Raw genomic sequence first — 6,120 nt, 5'->3', positions numbered from 1 at the left:
TTACCAGTTCGCTAGCAAGAATAAAAAGAAGATTCCTATCAGTTGGGAAGTTAAAAAAGAGGCAAGCTACGATTGGTTTTCGGGTTTTATGGAACGCCATAAGAAATTGTCGTTGAGAAAACCCGAGGCTACAAGTCTATCAAGGGCCACTAGTTTCAATCGCCATACCGTGCAGGCATTCTTCGCAAATTTAAAAAGTTTGATGGAAAGATTCAATTTCGATCCTTCGCAAATATTCAACGTGGACGAAACAGGTATAACAACCGTTCATAAGCCCAAAAAAATTGTTGCTTGTCGAGGCCTAAAGCAAGTGTCGAAAGTGACATCTGCCGAAAGAGGAGAACTTGTCACGGTCTGTTCGGCAATTAATGCAATTGGACAAAGTTTGCCACCTTTCATGATATTTCCCAGAAAAAACTGGCAAAACAGAATGCTTAATAATGCTCCTCCTGGAAGCAATGGTTGCCCAAATCCCAGTGGCTGGATGACTGCTGCTACATTCATGCATTTTTAAGTAAAAATTTGAAAATTAAAACTGATTCAAAATTATGTGATTTATATTTTAGCTGCCCTTATAATTAGTTCCCTTTATAAAATTGGATTTCTAGCAAAAAAGAAAATAAAGTAAACTCACGTGATTCATGTGTCCCTTATGTATGGGAGATTTGATCCCCCGGGATCAAAGCTCCCTTATGGTTGGGAACAAGTGTCCCTGATATAAGGGACACATGATACACGTCCATGGTATGAAGTTTTATGAAATTATGACTAAAATTGTAAACAAATCATGCCCTCTTTCGGATTGTTGATAGATATTTATATTCGAAACATAGAAATATAAAAATTTTAGCAATAATGTAGAGAGTAATAAATTTAGAGACCAAAATACAAAGGTGGGATCAACCCTCCCCAGCCTCCCCTACAAATGATAGAAACAGGCGCTTAGGGATAAAGGCATGTCACACGAAATACACAACGCAGAAGAAGTATCATTCAGGAAGATTCTTTATTATCTGACCTCGTTGGAACGATTCATACGCAATTTACAAATTAGAGTGAGTAAGGCCCTTAATGGCAGTTTAAGCTAATATTTCAAATATATTGAAATTAGAATTAGATGTGATGTATTTAAAATAATAATTCCTTACTGCACAACTTAATTGAATGGTTAACACAGTTTGTTATTTATGTAATAGTTAATATAAAAACAGACTTGCCACATTTACTAAAAAACATTTCAGGCTAATAAAAAAGCGAGCCGTTGGGGCCGGATGGCCTTACAAAACTTTTCCATATTTATAAAATGAGGTCACGTTGAGGCTTACCTTTGTAAAGGGCTCCGGGTTCGAGCAAGGCAATCCGATTACCTCACGATAGCCAAATTGGTCTACCGACTATTCATTATTAACTCGTTACTTAAAATTCGTGTCGATATTTCTAGCGCTTGAACATCACTACCATAACATTATTCAGTAAAATAACATTTAAAACAAAGTTAAACGAAGTCATAAGTAATACATATCATAATAGTCTAGCTAATGAGCACTCGTCAAGAAGTAGATATTTTATTCATGCGTAACAGATAATTATACAAGTAAGTAAACTCTGTTGCAATCATATTTGCAATAAACTCTGATTAACAAATGCTGTGAATTATTTTTTGTTTTGTTTTTGTTACTTTTTTTATGCAACAAACGGGGGCAAACGGGCAGAAGGCTCATCTGATGCTTAGTAATACCGCCGCCCATGGACACTCTCAATGTCAGAGGGTTCGCGAGTGCGTTGCCGGCTTTTTAAGAGTTTTTTCTGCCTGGACTTTACTAAAAGTTATTTTATAGTGTAGTTATTATTATTGTTATAGTGAAGAAGAAAGAAAGCATTGTAAAAAAAACCCTCGTAATTGAAGAAGTAGGTAATAAAATTCTGTAGAATTTCATCTCAAATGAAAATAACCATTACAAATATAACTTGCCCTCATTTTAAGTGCTAAATAAGTAAATTTGTGCACATGTGCGACGTTTATTGCTTCCTTGAACACATGATTCACGTCTTTGAATGTTATTATTTTTACACACTACGAGGATGAAATGTCGGGGTCATTCACCCTAGTTCTATTTTTACGATTTATCCCGAAGATGATCGTAAAAGATGCGATTGTAAACAAAAATATGAGGGGGCGTCAATTGTATTCCATTGACTGCGATCGTAATTAATTTAACGCACGTAATAGGATAAAATCAAATCACAATATTTACTTTACTCGATTTAGCTCGATAAATACCTAATAAGTATTAATATATCAATTTAAATGACACGATTGTTATACAAAACATTTCTAAGGTTATTATTTATTTGGAAAAAATATTCAAGGATTAGATACATATTTGTTCTATTGCTAACGAAGCGAAGTGAGTATGTGAAAGACGTAGGTTGAATTATCATTGTGTTGGTTTAAATGGACATAATAGTATAATGACGAGTCATCGCGTGTCTACGCGTGTTGGATTAGAGAAACCGTTGACCAACCACAATCAAACGGAACGCGCACAATGTGCTCGCCGGTGCTTAAACAGAAATAATGATTCAGTAGCGGTACCTACAGCGCTTTATCGCAAGTAGATAATCGGCCATCTGTCATGCATAGGCACACACGTTGATATTTCGATCAAGACATGCCGCTTTGCTTAAGACTCGAAGACCTTTAGATACCTCATTGCAACTTTGGTGAATAGGTTTTTCTGTGCTATCAATTTTCTAGATTATAAGCCTTTCGTACATTTAGTAGATATTACGATATAAAAAATTGGTTATGTATCGATTTATTTCGAAGACTGTGCTAGAACAACTGCGCAATTATTTTACACGAAAAACTTTACTTAATCCTTTATACGCGTTCTCAATATTCACGTTAACACGTTCACTGCGGCAAGTAAAATAATAATATTTTATCAGGTGCGGCGGCGGGCCAAAATGCGCCCCCAATGATATTTCCGCCGGTGCGTGGCAGGTCTTTCTAGACCCAACAGCACTAGGATAGATTAAATTGCTATAACTTTGTGGAAACATAATGTATACATTTTTTTTTATATTGTTAGAATGACCTTGAACCCAACTTCCTTAGGTTTGATTCGCCCCGGGATCTGGCAAACAGGAAATGAGAAATAAAGCAGGAAAAGCGGCAGGCCGATATCGACCTGAACCGCACTAGAATATATTTTTAGTAGTGATGGGACAGAGAAATATCGAAAATAAAACAGAATTATCGTAAACTCAACTCAAACTCAAACTCAAAATATCTTTATTCAAGTGGGTAACCAAGTACACTTTTGAATCGTCAAGTTAAATTAATCGTAAATTTACATTTACTACTAAAGGAACTGAAAAATTTATTTATTTACTTATGTATGCCTGTCTTGGAAACAGAAATACTTTTTATTTTTCTTAGTGGAAAATATTTCTTCACTCCTGTCACTATCACTGTCAATGCGAATTACTCTATTTTCCAAAATTTGTATTTTTCTTGTATTGCTTGCCATCGTTGATAATATCGAACGCTATGTTAGATCAGTTAGATAGCACAACACTAACTGGTCGGGCGCGCGCTCTGTGCGGTATCGGGTCGCCAGCTGCCTGTTGGGTGGGCGGGCTGAAATAGGCCCACTGCCGCACTCAGCGGATGCAAAGCAGCGTCAGTGCGTGGTAGGTCGATAAAAGCCTGCCGTTATGTTTTGATGGGGAAAACCTACAATTTTTACCGCAAGATGAAATATATATTTGTCCCTGTCGAATTTTTACAAACACCTGAGATAATCGTTACGCACCAGCGAGAGGGACATAGATTTCTTCGTCCGCACCAGCGGAAATACCGCGGCAGGCTGATATCGGCCTGTTACGCAGTGAACGTGTTAAACTTACATAATCATTGTAAAAGGTCGTTGCAAGAGTAGGTCATTCCATGTAGGGTATGTTATTGTACAATTGCGAATATATTCAATTTAAAACGCTTTTTGCAGCTGTCCAATTAATATGATTAGACGGGAACGGAGAAGCCATATCGTCATTCGATCTTAATTGCGTGTTAAAGGAGCGATTGTCAATTTTTTAGATAAACTAAAAAAGCAATAGATATAGATAGATTACATAATCTTCTTAGGTTTTTTTAGGTCAAGGATTTATTATAATAAGTGGGTTGGTCCAAATATATAATTTGCTGTTGTATGTCTATATACGAGTATCTGCTTTGTATTACATAAGATTTAACTAATCTATACAAATCGTTCTGCCTTCTCTATTTACTATATTAAGTTTAGAGTTTTTTTACGTTAGTATAAGCATACTAACGTAAAAAACTCTCTAGTCATAGGAGACACAATCATTTAGATAAGGCAATAATCATTGTTGGCAGTACAAGTGTTAATAACATGCGTTGACCGAAAGTTTAAAATAAATATAACAGAGTCTATCTGTTATCACACGTAGAAAATAATTTTGTACATTATTCAATAAAAGTAACGGTATACGACAGTACAAATAAGCATAAATCTACAACCACTTATTTCACCGTTAAGTTTTTAAGCGTTTATAATTAATCAATCTAAAAGTTAAACAACTTTATCTTAATGCGTGAGTGATTTCGATAGTTTTCCATTTTTGAATTCATCAAAATGTATCATATAGTTAATACACTGAGTCATAATTTTTTTGATAGAAAAAACCAAGTAAATTTTTGAAACGTAGAACAATTCTACGATGTTTAAATTATGTGCTATGTGGATATGGAATATACTGAATGCCATCGCTAGCTCGAGGAATTGTTTCAAGACTATTAAACACTGTTAAACAAGCAAGTTAGCAAACAAATTATTTTGTGTTAATGGTTGGTTTCTCATGATGGGCTATGCAGTCAATCGACGACGATGACTAAAATATTGCTGTCATAAAAATTTGCCTAACTTAGATTTCCGTATTGCGTTTACATCTAAATTAGATTTTAAAGGTGTGTTATAAATGTACATGTGTAGGTGGCAGAAGTCTACACGATCTATTTAAATAATTATTAAATAAGAACGCAATAGTTAGCGTTGCATGTGATGTCGTAAATCAGATTCATCTTATCTGTATTTGATACGTGATAAACTGGATTAAATAATTTACCACTATTTATTAATGTAAATCAGTATTATTTCTAGATTCGTTAAATATTTTGCTTCAACATGTTACCATTTTATAGCTAACTAATTAAATCGAAAGGGTAAATGGGTAAGTAGTAAGTTAAAGTCTCTATAAAATATGTTCTTCTTTTAATTAAGAGATTAGGCTATATTTTGACGCAATTTAACGTGGTTCGCTCACAAGTAGTTGCATAACTATTACTGGCTCAAAGCTAGCTCGGCCCTTTTGTAACTTAATAATCCCTGTAGCTGGGCAGACTTGTGATATACATGATATAGTTAGGTACATCACACTGGAAATATTATTGACAATAATGGCGGTGTTGTTACAATAAAATATGTATATTATGTCTCAAAAGTGACCGTTTTTTATAAAGGAAGGAATAAAAAAATATTACTACAAATAAAATTATAAAATAAGTGGCGAGGTCTATAAGTTATTATAATACAGTAATCCGAAAATCAACAAACTACTACGAGTATTATAATAAACGCCTGTTGAAAATGTCACACATCTTGTTGTTGATAATTAATGCGTTGCTCTAAACTTTTAACAGGCTCTCATCATTAAAAACTTATGTAAATTAAAATATTTTGTAATACCTTTATACTAATCGTATTAGTGTAAAGTGCCATCTAGTGGTCAGTATTTGCTGCTATTAGGCAACTGCTGATTATATTATAGGTTAAATGAAATAGGCCATTGCAAATTACTAAGATATCTATGGTTTGTTGGCGGTGTTAGAATTAAAACACCTCGTGACTTGGTTAGGCACGTAGAGCTGCTTTTTTTCTCTCTTATCTAGATACTCAGGGTCAGATATTCGACCCATCAGAGTAGGTAAGGTATGGAATAGACAGAGGTAACTCCTGCGTAACTAAGACTGACTAGTCTCATTAGAAATTTGCAGCTTTCGCCAGATTAGCCATAAGGACATTATTAAAAGAA

The sequence above is a fragment of the Pieris napi genome, chromosome 3 (assembly GCF_905475465.1).
Source record: "Pieris napi chromosome 3, ilPieNapi1.2, whole genome shotgun sequence".
NCBI classification, from domain to species: Eukaryota; Metazoa; Arthropoda; class Insecta; order Lepidoptera; family Pieridae; genus Pieris; species Pieris napi.
This window is presented reverse-complemented; position numbering follows the sequence as displayed.